Here is a 26,530-nt window from a genome sequence, read left to right on the forward strand (position 1 = left end):
AGTGGGTAAGTAATAGACAATATCTGCAGCCATTGTATGATGTAAAATGCATCCCATTAAGATTTTTGTGGCATATACCTGCTAGATTGACGTAAGAGATGACATAACTATTGTTCAAACCATTTTAAACGTATCCAAAATATTTTTTGTGCGTATATACAGCCATGACTATATTTGGATTTTGCACCAAGAATTAATTTAATGGTTTGTAGCAATGACACATGTCTAGTGTGTTGGCAAGTCTTTCTTGAGTCATATCTTTCTAATTCAGAAATGCTTAATCTTTTCCATTTTGCCCAATGATATATACACTTTCTGTTTCTAGTTTGATAGAATTAGTGGAGTAGTGGGGATGGGATATGTAGGGTCTTAAAGGAAGATATCACTGTGTAAAGTGGTCTTCTTTTTTAGGATATTTAGGTTGGTCTTGGTAGGACGGAATTTTAAGACAAGACAGCGAGCTCGAATTAATATATAATAATAATTAAATTAAAAGTCGGGTATTAATATTCAATATATAACAAATCACTTAAAACACAATATATATAATATAAATACTAGTATTACAAGTTACACTTGATGATTTGTCATATTTATTATAGTTTGAAGCAGTTAATAATCGCGGACCTTTAGCTACTATAAACATACGATCAATCAATATACCTTAAACTAATTATTAAATTAATTGGAGTTAATTTATATATATGGGTGTGTATGTGTGTGTTCTATTAATCCATCATATTCAAGTTCATCTATTTCTAATACTTAGCAAATTTGTTTGTTTAATACAAATTAGGAGTTATTCAAAACTAAAATTTTCTAAATGTCACACTTATCCTTTAGTTAGTATATAAGTCTACTTCTCTGGACAACGAAGAAACCTAATTGTGATTGTAATAATAGCAACTAATTAAGCCGTAGACACTACCTTAAATTTAGATTATTATTTATATGATAGATCATGCTAAACCTATTTTAGTAACATGAAAGTTGAATATTATTATTCATAGAAATTCCTTATTTTTGTTCCACACGGATGTTGTACAAATAGTAAGTCAAAATGCTTACTAAAATCGCCAGCCGTTCAACTCTAATACATAATCTGTTTCTTTTTCACTCATATATAATAAGCGCATGAAAGCTGAAATGTATAGTACGTGTAGCTCGTGGCGGAGCCACCTCATCTAAAAATTATATTATGTAGTTATATAATCTTTCTTATCTTTCTTTATATATATATATATATATATATATATATATATATATATATATATATATATATATATATATATATATATATATATATATAGGCAGAAGCGGATCCAGGATTCGAGCCTTATGGGTTCCTACCGTAATTTCAGATTAATATGCAATAATAACTGGGTTCACAATTATATATTTACAAATATTTAGTGAATTTATTAATATAAATACAGTGTCTACGAAAAAATTACTGGGTTCCCGAGAACCCGTATTCTATACTCTAGGTCCGTCCCTGACTATGCGTCAAATTTCATTGACACATCTTTGTGTGTTTATGTTTTTTATTTTATTTTAAATCTCCTTAGTAAATATTCTGTCTCCGCTATTGCATATAACAATTAGACACATCTAATGTGTTGGCGAATCTTTCTTGATACAGCAAAAAAAAGTATATCTTGATACATATATACCACAATAGTTGGCGAGGGGACTTTTCTGTTCACCCAAAAAGGAATACCTAATTTCATACTTTGCTATCTTAGGGTAAAGATCACTGATTAAAATGGCCATCTGTTAGGACCTTAGGTTGGACTTGGTCCAAGAAATGGACTCATAACAAGTCACAAAACCCCACCTTAAAGTGTGTTACTATGTTTAAATATGTAATAATATATACCTACTTCAATAACATCGTATCGCATATTACGTTCATATCATAGTAAGTCTCACATATGTCGTCCGATATACTAATGTTATACACTTAATACATCACATAATGTAGCCTAGTGGTCAACGAAATGGATTGAGAACTATAAGATTTCAAGTTCAAATTTTAACGGAGGAAACATACTAGGTGATTTCTATGTATCTGTCCAAACTTTAGTAGATAGACTTATCCGATACCTGTGTTGGAGAGAATAATAGGTATCTCATGCAATTAGTCGAGATACGCACAAACTAACTCGGACATCACGATTATAAATAATTATATATGTCACATGATCACACATTGCGCTACAGTACATATAGCATGTTCAATTCATGTTAAGTGCATGAAAGGTATAAAGTGGATTTTGACACCGACTTAACCTATCAAAATTGTATAACCTAGATAGAATGTCACTAAAGTTATTGAACATGTGAGAACTTGTCACTTGTGGGGCATCCCACTAAGGGCAGATCCTATTGTATTAGTGAAAAATAGACTCGCCACGCGGGTCTATTAAATGGAGACACGTGTCAGTAAAGTTTGGAGAAAAGTGAAGAATGACATGTAAAGATGATATGTGAAACACCCTCGGGACCGAACATACTCGTACCGTGCATGTTAGCCTTGGAATTGATCATCATAAAATAGCCCGGATCAGGTGCGGGAGAACATCCCATAATTACAAATGAGGAAGGAATCAATTAATTTCGGATTATATGGGATTTACCATCATTACACCATCAGTTACAAATCAATTATGTAACGTACAATAAATGCAATAAATGATTGTAACAGTCAGAACAAGGCAATCAATTACAAGATTGACTCAACAGGCACGAGATTGACTCAACAGGTACGAGATTGACTCAACATGCACGGGATTAACTCAACAGGCACGGGATTGACTCATCAGTTACGGAGTTAACTCATCAATTACGGAATTAACTCATCAGTTACGGAATTCCAGCATTTACACAGCTGTTACAAGTCTTCCAAAAGTAATGGATGGATTGAGTAAATGCTCATAATGGATCCATAATTCAAGGAGAATAGTTACTTAGATTTAGCCCTATAAATAGACATACTTTTACCACCATCTGGGGGAATCTAATTTTCTTGTCTACAATTCTATACATTGTAATTTATAGCATATTGCTCCCAAGTTAGCCATAGTTCGGCCCTTCAAGCTCTGTTCGGCTCATTATCCTATCAAAGATCATTCAATAAGAATTATTTCTTCTTTGATTTATTTTTATTATATTATTTGTCATTGAATTTATTTTCCACCTCTCTATCACGTTGCATTAACGAAAATTTATATCTTTCGGACTGATTCGGTTGCTTGTGGCCCGTCATATAAAATTATTGCTTTAACCTTGAAAGTTATTTTTTGGGTTAAACAAATTGGTTCCATTACCGGGAACTCAAGCAAATTTGATATTCATCCAAATATAGTAACAATTTTTGTTAATATTCGCTTGTTTTCAGTTTAAACCTTCATCATGGCCGAAATGCGCCAATCAACACAGTTGAGGACAACCAAGTTGGAGATGGCTTTACCATGCAAAACAAAAAGGGAAGAATAGCCATGATAATGATAAGAAAGCAACAAGCAGAGAAATAGGTATATGGTACCACAACTATTAGTGCCAAAACTTATTATAACGGATCTGTACGAAACAGTTTCGGAACATGAGGTTCAGATACACAGGTAATTTTAATTTGCAAAATTTAGTTCTAACCTTATAGAAACAGATCAAGGAACAGAACGAGCGGATAGAACACCTCCGGGAATTCCTATCTATCCTACGAGAATGATATGCATAACCGTTACAGCACCGGGATTTAAACAGAAGAAGACACAGTAAGTCAAATCGAAACTATTAAGATGTCCAAAAACAGGTTCGAAAACAAAACCGAGGTGATTCCGGATTCGATTGAAGGAGTCAGAAGAATAACGCCAGACCTTTCCGGAACTGAGGAGTAAAATTTACATTCGATATAATACAAAGCTCCGAATAGAGGAAGACGCATTCATTCAATTGAAAGTCAAAAACATGTCCGAGCAAAGAGATACGATACGAGATTTTCTTCATGGGCTGGAAAAGATCCGGATCTACCTGAACAGGTAAGGAATTACCTTGCTAAATTGCAAAATTCCACAGGAGAAGAATGAAGATTAGGAAGAACATGGGTAAAACACCCACGAGATTGCTTACAAAGATACCACACCTAACAACTGAAAAAGAAGAGATAGCTGCGAGATGGAATAGACCACGAGGAAGGAAGGTTCATTAATAACCTTGGACAATTATACAAATATTTTCGGAAGCAATCATTGAACCAAAGGCATCAGAAGCCACGAGGTCAAATGCTGAAGAACTAGAAATTATCATTGATTTCCCAAATAGGAAGGTTTACGTTGGTCGAGACTCGACACCGAATTTAAAGGTAAGTTGATTAAACTTTTACATGCTAACAAAAATTTCTTTGCTTGCCTCTACGCTAACATAACAGGTATACCGCCGGAGGTAAAGGTTTATATGCTCAATATTGACCCACGATATAATCCGGTCAAGCAAAAGAAGAAACTGGAGTCAAATAATAAAAGATAAAGTTACAAAACTTTGAAAGGTCGGTTTAGTCCGAAAAGTCGAATCATTCGGACTCGCTAGCTAACATCAACCCATCATAACTTTCAAAATTCCGAGGAGAAAGATGCATGATTGCTGGTATACCAAATTGTCTCAGATGTCTCAGTAAATGCAATCTTAATTCAAGAAGATAAAGGTACACATTCTCCTATCTATTATAAAATGCTCTTAGACACGGAAACTACATATTTACATTTTGAGAAGTTGGCATTAATTGCAGCTGCCCTAAATCTAAGGCTTTATTTTCAATGTCATTCAATTCCCGTAGCCACTATATTTTCATTACGCAATATTTTGCATAAACATGAACAGCCAGGAAGGGTAGCTAAATGAGTAGTCGAACTTACGGAATATGATAGTATTTACCAGCCACGTACGGCTATAAAATCACAATTTTAGCAGATTTCATCATTAATCTTGGCTTGAACATATTACCTGAAGCTGAAAAGATAGTACATGTTATTCCTGGAATAATTCTCGGGATCTGGACCTTCTACACAATTAGGTCCACAAGCACTAAAATTCCCGAGATTAGGGACAATGCTTAAAGCCTATCAGGGAAAGTAGTTAGATAATTCATAAAAGTTATTTTATTACTAACAACAAAGCCGAGTATGAAGCATATTCTACAGAGCTTGAATTAGCTGGGGCACTCAGAAAAAAAATATTGATTTAACGATTGATCAAATCCAAGAAAACTATCAGCCCAAGAAAATCGAGCCGGATGTGCTAGTCTCGGATCTACTGCTGATATCGCTGACTCCGAAAGTAACTCCGGGCTCTTATTGAGAAATATCATTTCCGGATCAAACCGTCTCGGGATCGAGCCATCCCTTATTTAGGCGATCCCTGATCTATCATCAATTAGAATGAAAATGAGGTAAGCCTGACTAATTTAATTTAGAATTGGCATAATAAATTCATTTATTACTTGCAGAATGAGACTTTACCCAAAGACAAGCATGCTCTCGACTTTGAGTGCGTCTCATCCCGTACTGCCTTGTTGAAGGAGAATTATATTTGAGAATATTCAAGGCTCCAAAAGCTAAAATACCACATGGACCAAACAAACAAAATATATGATGCGAGAAATTTATAAATAAAGCAGTGAAAATTACTCCGGTAATAAGGCTTTAAATCGAAAACTCATCAAATTCAGTATGAATAGCTCAAATCAAGATATGGCATGATCCTCGACAACAGTTTGGAACCTCCGTAGTTCCCGGCCAAAGTACAAAATATTTGATAAAAAGAGCTCCGGTATCATCCCTATGTTGGAACTGGACCATCTGAAAGTCCATCAATATCGAAACTAACTATTCTACCGGGGACTATTAAACTGCGGACTGTCAAATTATGATTCCAGTGTTTGAGTTCTTGTACCTCAAAACTCAAACAGTAGGGAGATTACTTATACTTGAAGAATAGTCAATTTGACCTGACATTATAAGAAGTGATACAAACAATTGATTGTGTTGGGAGATAGAATTCCTAAGAGTATTCCGACATTATTTACCATGTCAACTCAGTTAGTTGTCTTGCTCATATCAAGCATAAATAATTCAAATAGTGTTGAATGAGTTCTTCAAAAATACATATACTACACAAAAAGGATCGAGAACTCCATGTCAGAGTCAAGAATCCCACGATTAAAAACAAGAGTTTTACATCTAAATCAAGATAAATGAATGCAAATATGCCACCAGGATAAAGTTCACTTTGAACAAACACGTGAGTTATATTCGGTCCAACAACGAGCATTCAAGTTAAATATATAAGCCTTTCTTAATGGCTTATTGTATTATGACTCGGATCGATTATCACATATATATAAATGAAAATCTCAAATATTATTTCGGACATGTATCCCTCTCTACTTGGAAGTATGTTCATATACTCCAATTTGGATTCAAAAAAGATTAAATGTCTCTTCAGGACAAATCTACTAAGATATATATTTATTTGGGATCAATATTCCCTCAAACTCAATGTCTTACCAGGATCAATACTCCCGTAAATCTTAATGGGGTCAATACTCTTGTAAATCCTACCGGGATTAATACTCTCTCAGACTAAAAGTCTACTCGGATCAATCGGTCCTATTTTACGACTGAATGAAAAGGAGACGTCCTCTTCATAGCGTTTAAAGTAGCCCTCTTTTATTTAAAAGTTAGACACCCAACCCAAAGGTGCAACTTTAAGACATCGCACATGTAACGATGCATCCAAATATATATATATTTTAAGTTTAAAAGACTAAGTATGAGCACTCAAATAATTTTCTAAAGTGCCAAGAAAAATTAGTACACGGATAAATTTCCTAAAATGACAAATGATGATATTAGACCCGAAACACACGAGGAACACTGTATTAGTCCCGGTCTAGGTTACAACTCTTTTGATGGGAAAAAGGGGGTTAAGAAATCATCATCTAAATATATACTTCTGAGTCCCATATATATTTTCCTTTCCAGGAAATGGACCAAATGGAAGGAATAGTCAAGTGCTCGAGATTTTATACTTCAAAGCTCTAACACTTGGGGGACTATAGATAAGAAGGCAAAGAAGACTGAAAGTCAAAGAAGACTAAAGAAGTCAAAGTCAGAATTCAAGCCTGGATCACCCCAAAAATCAAAAGTCAAGAGCCAAAAAATAAGAAGTCAAGAGCCAAAAAACAAGACTGATTCAAGAAACCTTTGGAATAAGCTTTGACAAAGTGTAAACTCGCGGACATAAATTACATGATCTTGCGAGTACTTAGGTTATGGACAATGATTATTCATGGGTTGCAAGATATACCCTAGAATTTTTTTAGCCTGTTATAAATAAAACAGTTGTGAAAGAGTTATAAATGTTGTATTACATAAACAAAGAATGATGTACAAAGTCTGAAAGTTCAAAGAATAAAACTTCCTCAAATTATTTCTTCTTTATACTTCTTTCATATATTTATACCAATATGAAGGTGAGACGTCATCTTCATCAGTGTCGTTTATAAAAGGGCCCTCTTTTATTATAATTTCGTGTCTATCAGAATCACGAAATATTGAAGCATTTTTAATTCAAAGGTAAATAACAAAGGGTGAAACAAAAACCCAAACATAAAAATAGGCGGAAAATAAAGCCGAAATTATATATCAAACTTTGCAAACATAAGGCAAACATTTGTTTTTAAACCCTGAAACAAGACAAGGGTAAACCAACCGATTATTGACGAAAGGAACATAAGCGGTGGGGTTGTCATCTGAATCTCTAAGTTCTTCACTCTTTTTTCCTTCGTCCGATTTTTGTCCCTATTGGGTTTTTCGTCAAGGTTTTTAATGAGGTTGAGGCAAGGGTGGAAAAGGGAAAATCTTCCACTTCCCGGTCACATCACAGTGACTAACCGGAAAGTGGGGGGACTATCTGAATTAGTAAAAAATAGACTCGCCATGTGGGTCTATTAAATGGCGACACGTGTTAGCAAAGTTTGGAGAAAAGTGAAGAATGACATGTAAAGATGATATGTAAAACACCCTCGAGACCGAACATACTCGTACCATGCCTGTTAGCCTTGGAACTGATCATCATAAAATAGCCCAGATCAGGTGCGGGAGAATATCTCATAATTATAAATGAGGAAGGAATAAATTAATGTTGGATTATATGGGATTTACCATCATTACACCATCAGTTACAAATCAATTATGTAACGTACAATAAATGCAATAAATGATTGTAACGGTCAGAACAAGGCAATCAATTACAGGATTGACTCAACAGGCACGAGATTGACTCAACAGGTACGAGATTGACTCAAAAGGCACGAGATTAACTCAACAGGCACGGGATTGACTCATCAGTTACGGAATTAACTCATCAATTACGGAATTAACTCATCAGTTACGGAATTCCAGCATTTACACAGCTGTTACAAGTCTTCCAAAAGTAATGGATGGATTGAGTAAATGCTCATAATGGATCCATAATTCAAGGAGAATAGTTACTTAGATTTAGCCCTATAAATAGACATACTTTTACCACCATCTGGGGGAATCTAATTTTCTTCTCTACAATTCTATACATTATAATTTATAGCATATTGCTCCCAAGTTAGCCATAGTTCGGCCCTTCAAGCTCTGTTCGGCTCATTATCCTATCAAGGATCATTCAATAAGAATTCTTTCTTCTCTGCTTTATTTTTATTATATTATTTGTCATTGAATTTATTTTCTACTTTTCTATCACGTTGCATTAACGAAAATTTATATCTTTCGGATTGAATCGGTTGCTTGTGGCCCGTCATATAAACTTATTGCTTTAACCTTGAAAATAAAATTTTTGGGTTAAACACCTATTGAAGTTGTATTGGTAAAAATTAGACTTCACACGTGTAAAATTTCTGATGACACGGCGATCCATGTGGAACAATAGAAACATGACAGCTGGTCACAAATTTACAAAGAGGTACGAGACAAAGAGGAACGAAACAGCATACCCACGAGACAATTAGATGTGGGAGCCACAGTCTAATTGAGGAGTTGAAGAGACACGGTCGGAATGAACGAGGCAGAACAAAGGGCAGATTCAAATCCTCAATCAATGAGTCAAACGTTACATAATCTTCACGCAACAGTTACGATTACCTATTGTAACGTTACATTAATGATATTATTAGTCATTAATGCTCAATCATTAAGAAGAGTAGGCGTTATATTAAGAAATTCCCTTTAAAAGGGAGTAAAATATCACTTGTATAAACACATTTGAACCACTACTGAAATATATTTACTTTTAGGCATTCTCATTGCTTTCTTATTGCAAGTTTAATTATTTTTACTAGCTAATTTCCTTGATTATCAGAAGCCCGAGTACTTCTTAAAATAGCTTTGGCAGAGATTCTAATTCTTTGGTTAAACAAATTGGTTCCGTTACCGGGAATCTGATAATCTTTGTTTTTTCTCGAACAACCTTTCGTGAATCATGTCAAACGTCAACGTCAACAACCAACAGGAAATTGGAACTCCAGTTCCATCACCTCAGGGATCTCTACGAGGTTCAAGGGACAATTCCCCAGGAAGATCTACAACTCAAAATAATGATCAGATCGGAAATGAGCAAACAGGGGAACAGGACCCTGTAAAGAAAATGGTTGGCGAATACGTGAATGAAGCTCTTCAAGCTTTCATGAGGGGGTTACCAGCTGTATCACCTACGCCTCCTCCAAACAACACCGCAACTGTGGAAAACCCACAACCCGGACTAGCACATTCAGGAAGTAGAGACACTCCAAATGAGTCTCTTGAAGGAAGACCGGGTATGTCTAATAATTCAGATTTACAATCTTTACTACTAACCTTGCAGAAACAGGTGAAGGAACAAAACGATCGTATCGAGCAAATTCCTGGAGTACCACCTGTCATCAAGGGTATTGACATTGATAGATATTCCCAACAACCTTGGAAGCCTAGTGCAGCACCATTGCCTATTCCCAAGAAATTCAAAATGCCTGACATACCAAAATACTATGGGACAACCGACCCACGTGATCATGTTACTGCTTTCACCACAGGAGTAAAAGGATACGACTTGACAAAGCAAGAAATTGAATCTGTATTGGTCAAGAAGTTTGGAAAAACCCTCACCAAAGGAGCGTTAACATGGTATTCTCTCTTACTTGAAAATTCTATTGACTCTTTTGCTGAGCTTGCAAATTCGTTTATAAAAGCACACTCCGGTGCACAAAAAGTAGAAAAAAGAATGGAAGACATATTCAAAATAAAACAAGGAGACACGGAGTTGCTCCGTGAATTTGTAGACAGGTTTCAACGTGAAAGAATGCTGTTACCAAGAGTGCCTGACAATTTGCCAGCAATGGCGTTTGCAAGTAATGTGAATGACAAAAGCTCGGAAGCCACGAGAAGACTCAAATAAAGTTTAAGAGAGTTCCCAGCCACGACATGGAACGATATCTATAACAGGTATAGCACCAAGTTAAGAATAGAAGAAGATACCATTGCACAATCAAAAGCAGAAGACAAGACCAGTTCTAGATGCTCCGAATCAGAAAGGAGTAAAAACAGGTACGATCCATACATGGGACCTTCGGGACGAGAGACTCGTTCCAAATTTGAAAACACACGGTCTGATCACAGACCGTCAAATAGAGATTCGAGCTCATCATCATCAAGATCCAGAAAGGATCGAGACGAGCGAAATAGAGGTAATACAAGAATTGGAGACTACAATTTCAATGTAAGTACTTCCGAATTAATTTCAGTATTAAGAAACATGGGTGATAAAGTTCGATGGCCTAAAGAAATGAGATCGAATCCAAACAGAAGGAATCCAGACTTCTGGTGTGAATTCCATAACGATCATGGACACAGAACATCAGATTGCAGGTTATTGCAAGTTGAGGTAAAACATTTATTAAAACAAGGCTATCTAACATAACTGTTTAGTGAAAACGGTAAATAGGCATATATGAAGAACAGGCAGGAGCTCCCAAAGCCACCATCTCCGAAGAGAACAGTAAATGTGATACACAGAGGAGAGGAGGTGAATGGCGTAACTTGCAAAAGAACGACCAAGTTCACAATAACTCACGGGAAACGAACTCGTGAAACTTTGGAGGCTGACAGTATATCATTCGACGACGCAGATGCCGATGGATTATTGCTTCTACACAATGACACACTGGTAATATCTCTACTTATACATGACACTAACGTGAAAAGATTGTTAATTCATCCAGGCAGCTCAGTCAATATCATTTTGCTGAGGGTTGTGGAAGAGATGTTAATGAGGAACCGTGTAATTCCAAAAGCACATTCCTTGTCCGGGTTCAATAACTCTACTATCATAACAAAAGGAGAAATCGAGCTTAGTACTTATGCAGAAGGCGTCATCAAGGATACAAAATTCCAAGTCACTGATACTGATATGGCGTACAACATAATCATGGGGAGACCATGGATTCATGATATGGAAGCAGTACCATCCACTCTACATCAGGTAATTAAATTCCCTTCCAAATGGGGAATTCAACAGATTCGAGGTGATCAGCAGACCTCAAGAAACATCAACTCAGTGGTACATTCCAATAAAAAAGAAATAGCGGAAGAATCAAAGGACGAGGAAACAACTCAAACAGACACGGAAGAAAACGATAAAGAGAAGGTGAATCAAATCACCACAGATGTTGCATCAAGACATACGGACATGGATTCCAGACCTGATGTCATTCAGGAACCAGAAGAGAACGAGAATATCAAGACAACTGCTGAGGAGCTCGAAGCTGTTCCACTGTTCGAGCATGAGCCTGAGCAAAAAGTCCATATAGGAGCAAGGCTAAGCCCAACCAGAAGAGGTAAGTTAATTGAATATTTAAAAGCTAAAGTAGATTGTTTTGCTTGGTCCCATTCAGATATGACAGGTATACCCCCAGAAGTGATGACTTATACTAAATGAAGACCCATCCTTCGTGCCTGTCAAGCAAAAGAAAAGAAAGCAGGGACCATTCAAGAATCAAGTGATCGATGAAGAGGTACAGAAACTCTTGAAAATCGGTTCAATACGTGAGGTAAAATATCCTAATTGGTTAGCTAACACCGTAGTAGTACCTAAAAAGAATGGTAAATGGAGAGTATGCGTAGATTATACAGATTGAATAAGGCATGCCCAAAAGATTCATTTCCATCCGTACATAGATCAAATGATTGATGCCACTGCAGGTCATGAATTATTAAGCTTTCTAGATGCGTATTCTGGTTACAATCAGATAAAAATGGACCCCTCAGATGAGGAAAAAACTTCCTTTATTACGAACAGGGGGACTTATTGTTACAAAGTCATGCCTTTTGGCCTGAAAAATGCTGGAGCCACGTATCAAAGGCTAGTCACCAAGATGTTCCAGGAACATCTGGGGAAACCAATGGAGGTGTACATTGATGACATGTTGGTGAAATCAACACAAGCAGAAGATCATTTCCAGCATCTTTCAATTTCTTTTGAGATCCTCTGTAGGTATAACATGAAATTAAATCCAGAAAAATGTGCCTTTGGCGTCGAATCAGGTAAATTTTTAGGTTTTCTCGTATCAAATAGAGGTATTAAAGTAAATCCTGCTCAAATTAAAGCTATTGAAGAAATACCTGATATACTCACGAGCAAAAAAGAAGTTCAGAGATTAACAGGTAGGCTTGCAGCTTTAGGAAGATTCATCTCCAGGTCTTCAGAGAAGAGTTTTAAATTCTTCTCAGCACTAAAGAAGCAGAATCAGTTCGAATGGAATGAAGAATGCCAACAGGCTCTCAAAGATCTGAAAGCCTATCTATCAAATCCCCCGCTGTTGTCTAAACCAAAGGAAGGGGAAAGGTTATATGTTTATCTTGCCGTTGCAGAAATTGTCGTAAGTGCAGTCTTGGTGAGAGAGGACAGAGGTAAACAATCTCCTATCTATTACGTAAGTAAATCTTTATCAGATGATGAAACTAGATATCCTCATCTAGAAAAATTAGCCTTGGCTCTAATCATGGCAGCTAGAAAGCTAAGGTTGTACTTTCAGTGTCACCCAATTACTGTCGTAACTTCATATCCACTGAGAAATATTTTGCGTAAACAAGAACTATCAGGAAGATTAGCTAAATGGGCAATAGAACTAAGCGAACATGACATAGTCTATCAGCCTAGGACTGCAATAAAGTCTCAGATTTTAGCTGATTTTGTCGCTGATTTCAATACTAGCATAATTTCTGAAGTGGAAAAAGAATTAAATCTTCAACGGGGCTAATCCAGGAATATGGATCGTATTCACTGACGGCTCTTCCAATGTAAAAGGAACCGGCTTGGGAATTCTTTTAATATCACCTACGGGTGAAAAGATAAGACGAGATATTAAATGTTATCCCATAACTAACAATGAAGCAGAGTACGAAGTTGTCATTGCAGGACTAGTGGTAAACCAGATGCAGGGGACTTATACTGCTAGATAGACTCGAATGCAACAATATCTGGAAAAGGCATGAGACCTAGTAAGGCAATTCCAGTCATGGAAGATTATGCAAGTACCCAGAGAGGAAAACGCAGAAGCGGATACATTAGCTAATCTTGCAGCAGTTACCGATGTAACGAATAAAGATAATGCTATTGTGATACACTTATTTCATACAGTAATCGACCAGGAAAAAAATGAGGTAACATTTAATAATTTAACCTGGGATTGGAGAAACGAAATTGTAAAATTTTTGTAGAATGGTACCGTGCCTGAAAATAAAAAAGAAGCTCAAGCACTTCGCCGAAAAGCAGCACGGTACTGCCTAGTTCGTGATACTCTATACCGCAAAATGTTTGGAGGTCCCCTAGCAAGGTGCCTTGGACCTAATCAAACTGAGTACGTAATGAAAGAAGTACACGAAGGGCATTGTGGAAACCACGCAGGAGCAAGGTCTTTAGTCAAAACCCTGATCAGAGTAAGGTATTATTGGCCTAAAATGGAAGAAGACTCTGAGAATTTCGTAGCTAAATGTGATAAATGCCAGCGATATGCTAACAATATGCATCGACCAGCTGAATTACTCCACCCAGTTATATCACCTTGGCCGTTCATGAAATGGGGAATGGTTATAGTAGGACCTCTTCCCCCAGCCAAAGGAAAGAAACGATTTTTACTTGTATTAACAAATTATTTCTCAAAATGGGTGGAGGCAGATGCTTTTAAACAGGTGCGAGAAAAAGAAGTGAAAAACTTCATATGGTGAAACATCATATGTCGTTTTGGTGTACCAAGGAAATCGTATGTGACAATGGCCCACAATTCATAGGCTCACAAATCACAGAATTCTTCCAAAGCTGGCAAATCAAACGAATCACTTCTTTACCATATCATCCCGTGGCTAATGGGCAAGCAGAGTCAACGAACAAAATCATTGTCAACAATTTGAAGAAACGGTTGGAAAAAACTAAGGGAAATTGGCCTGAAGAGCTACCGGCAGTATTATGGGCTTATAGAACTACTGCAAAAATAGCCACGGGAGAAACTCCATTCGCGCTTGTTTATGGTTCAGAAGCTTTAATACCGGTGGAAATTGGTGAACCAAGCATGAGATTCACAACAGCAACAGAAGAAACAAACAACGACGAGTTAAGAACAAATCTGGAGTTGCTCGAGCAAAGGAGAGAAGCTGCATTAATACGCATGGCAGCTCAAAAAAAATTATAGAGCGATATTACAACAGAAAAGCTCACCTCAGATATTTTAAAATTGGGGACTTCGTCCATAAAAAAGTCTTCTAATCAACAAAGGAGGTCGGTGCAGGAAAACTAAATCCAAATTGGGAAGGACCCTACAAAGTCTGTGGCATTGCTGGAAAAGGCGCTTATGAGCTAGAAACCATGGATGGCAGAATTTTACCAACAAGTTGGAACGCCGTTCATTTGAAGAAATACCCACGGTCAGGTATGATTACGTTCGATTTCATTTTTGTACAGTTAAAATTATACTAACCATTTTAGATGATAGGAAAAAAGCTAACCCCTAACCAGATGATGATATTAGACCTGCATAGACACGAGGAAGTAACTGAATTCCCGGTCTAGGGTTACAACTTTCTGATGGGTATTTTAAAGGGTTAAGCAGTCATCATCTAAACTATATACCTTCGAGTCCCGTATGTTTTTCCTTTTTATGAAAAGGATCACAAGAAAGGAATAGTCAAGTGCTCGAGATTTCATTCTTCAAAGCTCAAACACTTGGGGGACTATATAGTATGGAAGGCAAAGAAGAAGCATGGAAGACTATCAAAAAAGTCAAAGCTCAAGCCTGAAGATCCACTTTTCCCAACAAGTCAAAAGTTATGAGCAAAATCAAAGAGCCAAAGACAAAAACACAAAGCCTGATTCAGAAATTTACAAAAAACATATTCGTAAATGTAAACGAATGTTTAGGTTAAAGGAAGAATATTAGTTACGGGTAAAAATGCATACCCTTATGTTTATTCAAAATCTGTTGTAAAAGAGAACAGTTACGGGTAAAAATTCATACCCTCGTGTTTATTCAAAATCTGTTGTAAAAGAAAACAGTTACGGGTAAAAATTCATACCCTCGCGTTTATTCAAAATCTGTTGTAAAGAAAACAGTTATGAAAGAGTTATAGACAATACTCAAACACATGTAAAATGTTACGAAATTCCGGATAATACAAAGACTTTCTTCAAAACATTATTCAGAAAAAACATGTGAATTCCTATCTCTCTTTTGTATGTTTACACCATTATGAAGTTGAGACATCTTCTTCATTAAGTGTCGTTCATAAAAGGGTCCTCTTTTATAAATCGTGCTTATTTCAAAAAGACACGAAATATCAAAGTATTTTTCAATGCAAAATTAAAAACTAAGGGGTAAAACAACAACCCTAACGAAAAGCATGCAAACACTTGAGAGTAAAACAAAAACTCGAGAAATCATAAGTCATGCTAATATTAATATTAATATTATGGCAAAAACTAAGTATTAACTTAGTTTAAAGCTAGATTTGTTTATACAAGGTTGCCCCTAAGTTCTCATTGTGGACTTACAAGAACCAAACTTTACCCCCAAATGGGACCGGGGGTAACCACCAATTGTTCCAAAGAAAAAAAAAGAGACAGGTTCAATAAACACTTTCACTAGACACTGGGGGGATTATCTTCGTCAGCAGGAGGAGCGGCTTGAGATGATGAGGCTTGAGCAACAACTTCAGCAGGCATGATCTCATCACCTGTTGGGACCTCAACTTCAGGTGATGAGAAATTTTGACTCTGCCGAGACTTTTCAATCGTCTCCTTGGTTTTGGCAATTTCAACTTCTAAGTCAAAATTCTTTAGGCCTATTTCCGTCAATGTGTCAAGTCGGGCATTCAAATAAGCTCAACTTACATCAACAGCTGCTTTGTCCTCAAGAGCCTTGTAGTCTTTCTCCCATTGTTCAATATCGGCTCTTAGCTCATCTCTCTCAACCACGACAGCATCATAAGAAGCCTGCAAAGGGGCAAGGGATATTTCCAGAAATTGAATCTTGTCTGAAGATTCACGGAGGTCTTCTTGAGTCTGAGTAAGTGATTGCACAAGTTCACCAGCGTAAGCCTCCTTCTGATCCAATACAGCCTTCAAGCTTCTTATCTCTTCAGTAGCATGGGAAAGTTGCTCCGCAAAGGAAGACTCCAGGATGCTTTTATCCTTGCCTGCTTGACTTGAAGATGCCTTCTCTATGGCTAATTCCGCTGTATTTACACTAATCTGCTGCTCCAAGGTACATTTCTCCTCCTCTACTGCCTCCATATCAAGCTGAAGACTCTAGAACTGCTCCTTCCAGTTGTCAGCCTCGGTATGATAGTCATTTTCTAATTGCTCCGTATGAACGATTCTTTTCATTACTTCTGTGCCAATAAGATTGATCTGCATAAAAGGATAAGTTAGATACGGTAAAGGATATAAAAAGAAGGAGGGATGATATAAAGTCCACCTTCAGGGACGAGTGCACAATCTCGTCCATCCAAGTTAAGGAGCTGTGACTTTCCAACTTAGACTTCTCAACCGGGCCTATCAGCGGCTTTAGCCATACATCCGCCTAGCCTGATTTCTTCAAGAGGCTGCCTCCCGCAGGAACCTCTATCATTATTTGCTTCATCACCCCACTACTGGAAGATCCTACTTCGACAATAGAAGGCACGGAAGTAGGGGTGGATGAAGGAGCCACGGATGGAATAGGCTGGGGATCAGAAACAGTAACGGGGGCAGTAAACGAAAGTTCCACAGGAGCAGACGGAGGGAAAATAGCAAGAGGTGTTTCTTCTGAAACTGTACCAAAGCCTTGGTGGAACAGTTGATCAATTGATTCATTAGCAGGAGAGGGAGTTTCATCTTCAGGAGCAGAAAGCTCTAATTCAGGAACGGGAGGATTAACAACGGGAACAGACTCATCGTCAGATACGACCCTCCTTCTTCGCGACCTCAGAATCAGCAAACTCTCTTCCTGTTCTTCCTCATCCTCCAAGGTCTGGGACCCACTTGCCTTCCTTTTTGACGAAGAGGAGTTAACAATGATTTCTTGGGCCTTAGCCAAAGAAAGTTTTGAAGCGGACATAGCAGCAGCAGAGATTCCACGAGCGGGAAACCCTAACAAATGAAAGGGATCAGAGAAGCTCAAAAAGAGGAAGAAGAAAAATAAAATAAAAAAACTTACCATGGGTTTTCACTTTCCAACCAAACCTCGATGAGAGGTACTTCCAAGAACGTTCTTCCATAGGAGCGATCAACAGTAAATTTTTACCCAATCACGGAAATCGGAGACTTCCTCGACGGTTCCCATGGTTGATGCAAAAGAAAAAGAAACAGTCACGGTACTGGTAATTTATCAAAAATAAAGAAGTAAAGTGAGCAAAATTGTACTCACGTGCAAAGTTCCACTTCTCAGGGAAGGGGAGATTTTCTTCACCTACTAAACCTGCAGTAGGGACAGCAACATACCAGACATACCATCCTCTATCCTTGTCATCATCTGGTACCACTAAAACTCTTTTACTCCTAGCCGCGAGAGTAAAAACTCCTTGGCGAAATAGCATCGGGGAATAAAGGTGAATAAGATGATGGAAAGTAAAAGGAACTGAAGCTAAGTTGGCTAAATACCTAAGGCATGCAACTGCCCTCCAAACAAGAGGACCGATCTGTCCCAAACAAACATTGAAGAATTGATAGAATTCAATGATGACAGGGTCTATGGGAGGCTTAAATCCTAAAGTGAAGGGATAAGTGTATACAAAAGAACACCCAGATCTATAAGAGGTTATTCTCTGGTTCTCGTTAGGAACAACAACTAGAAAATCAGATTTCCAACAGCAATCTCTACTTATGAGTGACACTAAACCCTCTGTTATTTGGGTAGGATAAAGGTCAGCACGATCATGTGGTGACATAGAAGAAAGCTGTTTACTAGTGGCCTCACTATCCTTTACAAAAGAAAACTCGGCAAGGACAATCTCATCTACTCTTGGCTCACGAAGTGATTCGTTAGGTTCCTTACTTTTGGAAGAAGATCTAGAAGCCCTAGCCCTCGAAGAAGATGAAGAAATATTAGACCTAGAAGATGGTGGAGGAGTAATATTACGAGAAGAAGAAGAACCTCTGGAAGGTGTAGAACTTAAACTTCTTAGTCTACCACCCCTCCTACTCCGGATTGGAGCAGAAGAAGGAGATAGTTCGTCTACAATAATAACTTTTTTGGGTTGCTGGCTTGAGGAAGACATGTTTACAAGAAAGAAGAATTTACAAACAATGAAAGAGAGTTAGAAGTTTTTCGTGAAAGCAAAGGAAAGAAAAGGGGTATTTATACTCAGAGGCGACCGTCAAAAAATGTAAAAAAACAGTGATGTGAAAGTCATAATTGAAACTGTCACTTCGTGACTGATGCAGCCGCAAAAAGCCCTAAAAGGCGCTGAATAATTGCAGAACCAATCCGAGAATTCCCCGTGGCACGAGCATTAAATGGAAGTGACAAGCAACGTATACATTCAGAGACGGATGCGATGGTACGAGTGAAGCGGCGGCAAAAAATTCCCGCCATAAATGAGTATCCACTTACCAAATATTTAATTGATAAATAAATGGTAACTGGGGGGACTATATGTATTGGTAAAAAATAGACTTTACACGTGTAAAATTTCTGATGACACGGCGATCCATGTGGAACAATAGAAACATGACAGCTGGTCACAAATTTACAAAGAGGTACGAGACAAAGAGGAACGAAACAGCATACCCACGAGACAACTAGATGCGGGAGCCACAGTCTAATTGAGGAGTTGAAGAGACACGGTCAGAATGAACCGAGGCAGAATAAAGGGCAGATTCAAAGATCTTCAATCAATGAGTCAAACGTTGCATAATCTTCACGCAACAGTTACGATTACCTATTGTAACGTTATATTAATGATATTATTAGTCATTAATGCTCAATCATTAAGAAGAGTAGGGGTTATATTAAGAAATTCCCTATAAAAGGGAGTAAAATATCACTTGTATAAACACATTCGAACCACTACTAAAATATATTTACTTTTACGCATTCTCATTGCTTTCTTATTGCAAGTTTAATTATTATTACTAACTAATTTCCTAGATTATCAGAAGCCCGGGTACTTATTAAAATAGCTTTGGCAGAGAATCTAATTCTTTGGTTAAACAGAAGTAAAAGCCAAACTATAGAAGCAATTATTTTCGACTCGAACTTTGTACACATATGAAAAGAATAAGTGACAACAAAGTTTGATATATATATTTCAGATGACTCACGCTCTCAACTCAGTATTTGTATCGTTTCAATTCTGAAACCACCACTAATATGAACTAGTATAAGGAGTTAGAATTTTAATAAGAACTCTATCAATAATTTAATATTTTCGGTAAATATATATGGGGAACAGTTAACAACGAATACTTTTTCTACGAATTTATAAAAAAATCTATGAAAGATACGTGTGTTTCTAGTAGTTGCTATTATTTAGGAATTGAAAATGACTTTACAAGGGGCAAGTATAGCCTCCCCCAAACTTTGGGTCTCTTATATATTGTCCTTAGAGTAAGACAATTTGCTAGGGCAAAGAAAATACGTTAAAGTTATCATGGTCCACAGCCAAGAAAATTATTGAAGGCAGGCTTGCCAAAGAAAGTTGTGGTCTTTTGGAAATGTGAAATCTTGATTAGAAAATGACTTTAGGTTTTTGCTTCGATATTATGTCATCACAATCTACTAAAATCCTTCTTAATTGTTTATTTTTATAGTTTCCCATTTAGTATTTGATACCGCATTGAAACTCGACTAAACTTAGAATTGTACAGGGAAGTTCTACATCCAGAGTAAAGCGCTTCCTAATAGATACACCTTCATACCTTGGGCTCGAATTCGAGACCTCTAATTAAAGATAATGTACTTACCACTCCTTCGCCATCCTTGTCTATTCATATATATTTACTTTAGATATTATGTCATAATCTATTAACTGCTTTCCACTATTTGATCACTTGGTTTTTCCCCCTAATTAATCGATCTGCTTGTCATTAGCGTAGCACTTGTAGCCAGCAGCCGACATATACTATAAATAATTTTTCAGTAAAGGAGCTAACCATATGGAAATATTAGTAAAGTAAAAAAAATGATTACCTAGATTAAGACTTGATTTATTAATTATTCCATCCAACAAAAGATTGAAGTCCTTGTCTGGGCTGAAAATAATTAAGGAGCTGCTTACACACTATATATAGGTAGGCAAAGATTCATCGTACAATTATTAACATTAAGATTTCCCCATCCTAATTCATCCCGAAACCTTTTTTTTTACACTCATAATGATAACTTGTTTGATTGAACTATTAGTAAATACTTATTGGCGCTCGATGTCTACATCAATTAAACAATTTAATCTGAATACTTAAAATTTAAGTGAAATGTAATGCATATCACTTAGTCATGATTAAGTTAATAAATGTGTGTATAAGAGATACATATCTTACATTTAATAGTTCCTTAATTAGGTTGTGACTATCTTATTAGTGATTGATCCTACAAGTTAGACTATACTTCAATCTAAAGGTAGGGGTGTTCGTGGATTGGTTTGGTACAGTATTTAGATATTTCAATTTGATATTTTCAGTATTTGATTTCTTAAACTGCTACACTATCATACCTAATTAAGTTCTATTCGGTAAACTTCTAGTCATTTAGCAGAATATTCTCCTTAAGAATATTTTCCTTCCCACTTCATAGGAATTGGAATTCTATAACATTTTCAAGAGAAAATTATTTATTTATATTTGAACGTGATCCTTGACAGTTGTCACGACTCAAAACTAACCCTGTCGTGATAGCGCCTATCGTGGTACTAGGCAAGCCGACATACTACCAAAACAAAACGATATTTTCCATTTTTAAGAAAATTCCAAGCTACTTAACATAAAACCTTCATAATGAGTTCAAATCAAAACAAAAGTGCGGAAAAGAAAAGCCCGGCATCGGGGTATCACTAGTCATGGGCATCTACTATAATGTATCTGACAATATCAAGACCTACATAGTCTGGAAAGTAACTAAATACATCTAAAGGAAGATAAGAGGGAGGAAAGCAGGGCTGCGATCGTCAGGCAGCTACCTTGCTAACTCTGATGGATCTGCAACTGATCAATCAACACTCGCTACTGAGTCTAGAAACGCCTGGATCTGCACACAAGGAGTAACGTGAGTACGCCAACTCAGTAAGTTACTAAAGTAAATAAAGGCTGAGCAGTAGTGATGAGCAATAAAGCATGTAAAGTTCATATCATGATATCTCAGTAAAAATACAACAAGCTTCAAAAGCAGAGTTTGAATCAAATCATTTCGTTTAAACTCAGTTCCAGTAAAATCAATTGAAGATATTTTTCAACAGTTCTCAAACAGAGGCTCAATGCAATAGTGAGTAAAATGATGGATTCATAAATAGCCCCTCGGGCAAAACATCACTCATATACTGCCCCTCGGGCAAAACATCACTCATATACAGCCCCTCGGGCAAACCTCACAGTCACTCATATACAGCCCCTCGGGCATACCTCACCATCACTCATATACAGACCCTCGGGCAAAACATCACTCAATAGGTACCTGCGCTCACTAGGGGTGTGCAGACTCTGGAGGGCTCCTTCAGCCAAGCGCTATAATAAGCCACCTCGTGGCATAAATCAATCAGGCCCTCGGCCTCACTCAATCATGAATCAGTAAACACATGCTGCGGTGTGCAACCCGATCCCATAAAAATCCTTACAAATCAGGCCCTCGGACTTACTCAATCATGAATCAGTAAAATATGCTGCAGCGTGCAGCCCGATCCCATAAATATCTTCACAAATCAGGCCCTCGGCCTCACTCAATCATAAACCTCTCAAGCCACTCGGGCTCTTAGTAAAAATAGGTTACTCAGCCAAAACAACATTTATATGCATCAAAACAGAGTAATAAAGACTGAGTACAGATTTTCAATCAAAAATAGTGAGAGGATAGTAAGAAAAATGCCCCTAAGGGTCCAAACGGCTCTGGCACAAGGCCCAAACATGGCATTCAGCCCAATTTACAGGAACTCTTTCTAAAACACATAAGTATCATATAGTTTCAACCAAATACGCAACATATAGTTGCTACGAGACGGATCAAGTCACAATCCCCAACGGTGCACGCCCACACACCCGTCACCTAGCATGTGCGTCACCTCAAAATAGTAAAACGATACGAAATCCGGCGTTTCATACCCTCGGGACTAGATTTACAATCGTTACTTACCTCAAACAAGCCAATTCCAATACCGAGCAAGCCAAGCGATGCTCCAAAAATGCCATCTCGCGCGTTCTGACCTCCGAACGACTCGAAACTAATCAAAAACAACTCAAATACATCAAAATGCTAAAGAAACCAATCCCAATCGAAAAAGGTCGAATCTTTAATCAAAAGCCCAAAATCGGCCAAAAAGCCCAACCCGGGCCCGCATCTCCGAACTCGACAAAACTCAAATAATCTGACAACCCATTCAATTATGATTCCAACCATACTAGTTTCATCCAATTCTGATTCCGAATCGATGTTCAAAACTTAAAAATTTACTTTTTGAAACTTTAGGCAAAAATCCCCAGATTTCACTTTGAAATTATCAATCAAATGCCAAAAACGAAGATGAATTTATGAAATATAACCAAAACCGAGTAAAGAACACTTACCCCAATACATATGGTGAAAATTGCCTCCATAACCGCCCAAATCCGAGCTCCCCAACTCAAAATATGACCAAACGAACAAACCCTTATTTTATATATTTTTCTGCCAGCTATTCTGGCTCGCTTCTTATGCCGAACGATCCCGAAATTCACTTTTGACGCGTCCAATGGATTCCTTGTGAAATTTTAGTCAAGTTAGGCTCTTGAATCACTCCATTTGACCTTATATTGAAGGAGATATGTTGGTTTCAATATTTGAAAATAGTGCAAATTTTTAAATACGAATCCAGTGGCAATTTCGTAATTAATCTGAAAAATCTAGCAATCCAATTCTTAGTAAAATGACCATAAAATATTCATACGATGTCCAAATTTGACGATTCTTTTTGATATGGCTCCGTAATTACAATACGGATCTAATGCTTCAATAAAAATAGAAATCGGAGCCCATTTGCTTAATGTAGTACCATTTATGCTTGAAAAACGACGTCAAAACATAAAAGACGAGCGCAACACAACCCAAACCTATCCGAAACTCACCCGAGCCCCTCAGGACCTTGTTCGCACATACCAACAAGTCCTATATCATGAGACGGACCTACTTGAGGCCTCAAAACACACATAACAATATCGAAACGACGAATCACACCTCAATTCGAAATTAATGAACTTGAAACTTCAAACTTCCACAACCGATGCCAAAACCTATCAAATCACGTCCGATTGACCTCAAATTTTGCACACAAGTCACATTTGATATTATGGAACTGCTCCAACTTCCGGAATCGGAATCCGACCCCGATATCAAAAAGTTCACTCCCGGTCAAAATTTCCAAAATTTCAACTTTCGTTATTTCAAGCCAAATTCTATTACGGACCTCCAAATCACAATCCGGACCCGCGCCTAAGTCCAAAATCACCCAAAGGAGCTAACGGAACCATCAGAAATCCAATCCGAGGTCAAATTCTGAAAAGTCAAAACTTGGTCAAACCTTTCAAATTTAAAGCTTCTAGCTGAGAATCATTCTTCCAAATCAATTATGAATAACCTGAAAACTAAAACCGACAATCCACATAAGTCATAATACTTCATACAGAGCTACTCGAGACCTCAAACAACCGAGCGAAGTACAATTGCTCAAAACAACCGATCGGGTCGTTACATCCCCCCCCCCCTACTTAAACATACATTCGTCCTCGAACGTGTCTAGAGTTGTTCCAAAAGCCATCAACTCACTATATAATCCCACTATGCACATACCCGGGGTGATCCCATGTCACCCTATTCCATATAGGTCTGATAACACAACATGACTGAAATTTCTTAATCCAACCTAGTCCATAAGTCTTAGGGCCCAATTTCCAACATCCGAAATTTTCTAAAAGATCAGAACCTCGCATCTACACACTGTATAAGTCCGAACAAGATGTATCAAACCATATGCGTAACCCATGATGTAATCACATGATATACCACATAACTCAAACACTCATGGCGATAACTCCTAATCACAGTAGCTGCTCAAAATAACCCAATACCGGTAATACACCTCTTAACAAACAAAGCCTCGTTCTAACACTTTCATATACTGCCAATGATGAAAGAAACACACAGAAACTCATAACCATTCGTCAGATCAACAAGTCATGGAGCTCCCTCTTCTCTGACAAGAACTATAGCAGATTTTTAAGTCGACTTTCGATATTATCCTTCCAACCATGTTGTAACCAATTCTGATAGTATTCATTCTAGGTCGAATGACCTCATCTCATCCAACACGACCACTCTGATGACATGACACATCAATACAATCCAAAGCCATAACCTGTGCAATTCTTGCACCCAATAGCAACATCCTAATTGTACTCAAATCATGAAAAAAATGACCAAACGAGAGGACTGTCCTGCAAGCTTAACAAGTACTACCACAACGAAATACTGAAAAACCATCACACCCCGTAGGACCATCACACGAATCTAACACAAAGGTTCATACCTCAACATAATTTCGCTGCAATGCGTGCCCCATCCAAACACTAATCCATGGCATATACCTCAAGCCACCTAGCTCAAAATCAATAACCACGTGCAATTCGACATCAAGTACTCAAAGTGCATTACCATAACCACGGAGAAGCAAGTGACATAGCACCACACAAAACCCGAAAGAGCATAACCAATACGCCATCCACCAAGCAATACCCAATACTATTCCCGCTCAAATTCCGCTATAAGACCCCAATAGAACCGCACCATATGTGCATATAACCAACAAATCATAACCCCTCGTAACATAGAAGAGTAGCTCATAGATCACTCTAGAACATGAATAAGCTCAAAAACAATCGAATGGCATATCCCTCAACAATAGCAGTTTAGAGTCGACAAATCCGACCCGATGCAGAACACACCTCCATGTTGGTCCTACCAATGAACCCCGAATCAGCTCTGGTCCCCTATGATAGATAAATAACCCTCCGAAAGTCTACAATGACTGAATCACAACACATAGTAACCTCTGACTAATCTTGGCTACTTTTTACGGTCCACAACCACGAAACAATAATCTCCAAATCCATAGAACATACGAATCACCATCTCTGATCTCAACTCCACCGCTTGAATGCCCATATTTATCCAATTACACAGTCACCCCACGAGGAATACTTCTAAAATTATTCTGTGCCACAAAGCAAAATTTGAACTCCAGGAGTCGATCAAACAAGAGAGTGCCGCAATACGAATGAAGTATCCATTACTCCCACACATCGCCCTTTCTGAAATGTATACTTTTATCAAGCCATACCAGTTAGTAATATCATTTACGTAGTCATTTGAAACTGTTCGTGCTGCCTAAGAATTTATGACCTTCCTTTCAGAACTGAACCGTGACCTTACACATGCAAATCTCAACCCTACACAACATACCACATATACCATACCATCCCATGATAAATATGAGAACTTCATAATCCACTCCGAGTCACAAGCAACTACATACTCAACTAGCCAAGAACTTTCCATTTGATCCCATCTAGGAGAAAATCACTATACATCACATACTCAACTATACCTCTCTAACCGTGATAGAAACCATCAAGAACTCTCCGAATCCCATTTGCTCAAAACCAAACCGTCAGGACCGAATCCTTCTAACCCAACCAAGCTATGCAGGTCACCAAAACTCAAGAGCATTGCCACGAAACACCTGTA

The sequence above is a fragment of the Nicotiana attenuata genome, chromosome 12 (assembly GCF_001879085.1).
Source record: "Nicotiana attenuata strain UT chromosome 12, NIATTr2, whole genome shotgun sequence".
In the NCBI taxonomy this organism is placed as follows: Eukaryota; Viridiplantae; Streptophyta; class Magnoliopsida; order Solanales; family Solanaceae; genus Nicotiana; species Nicotiana attenuata.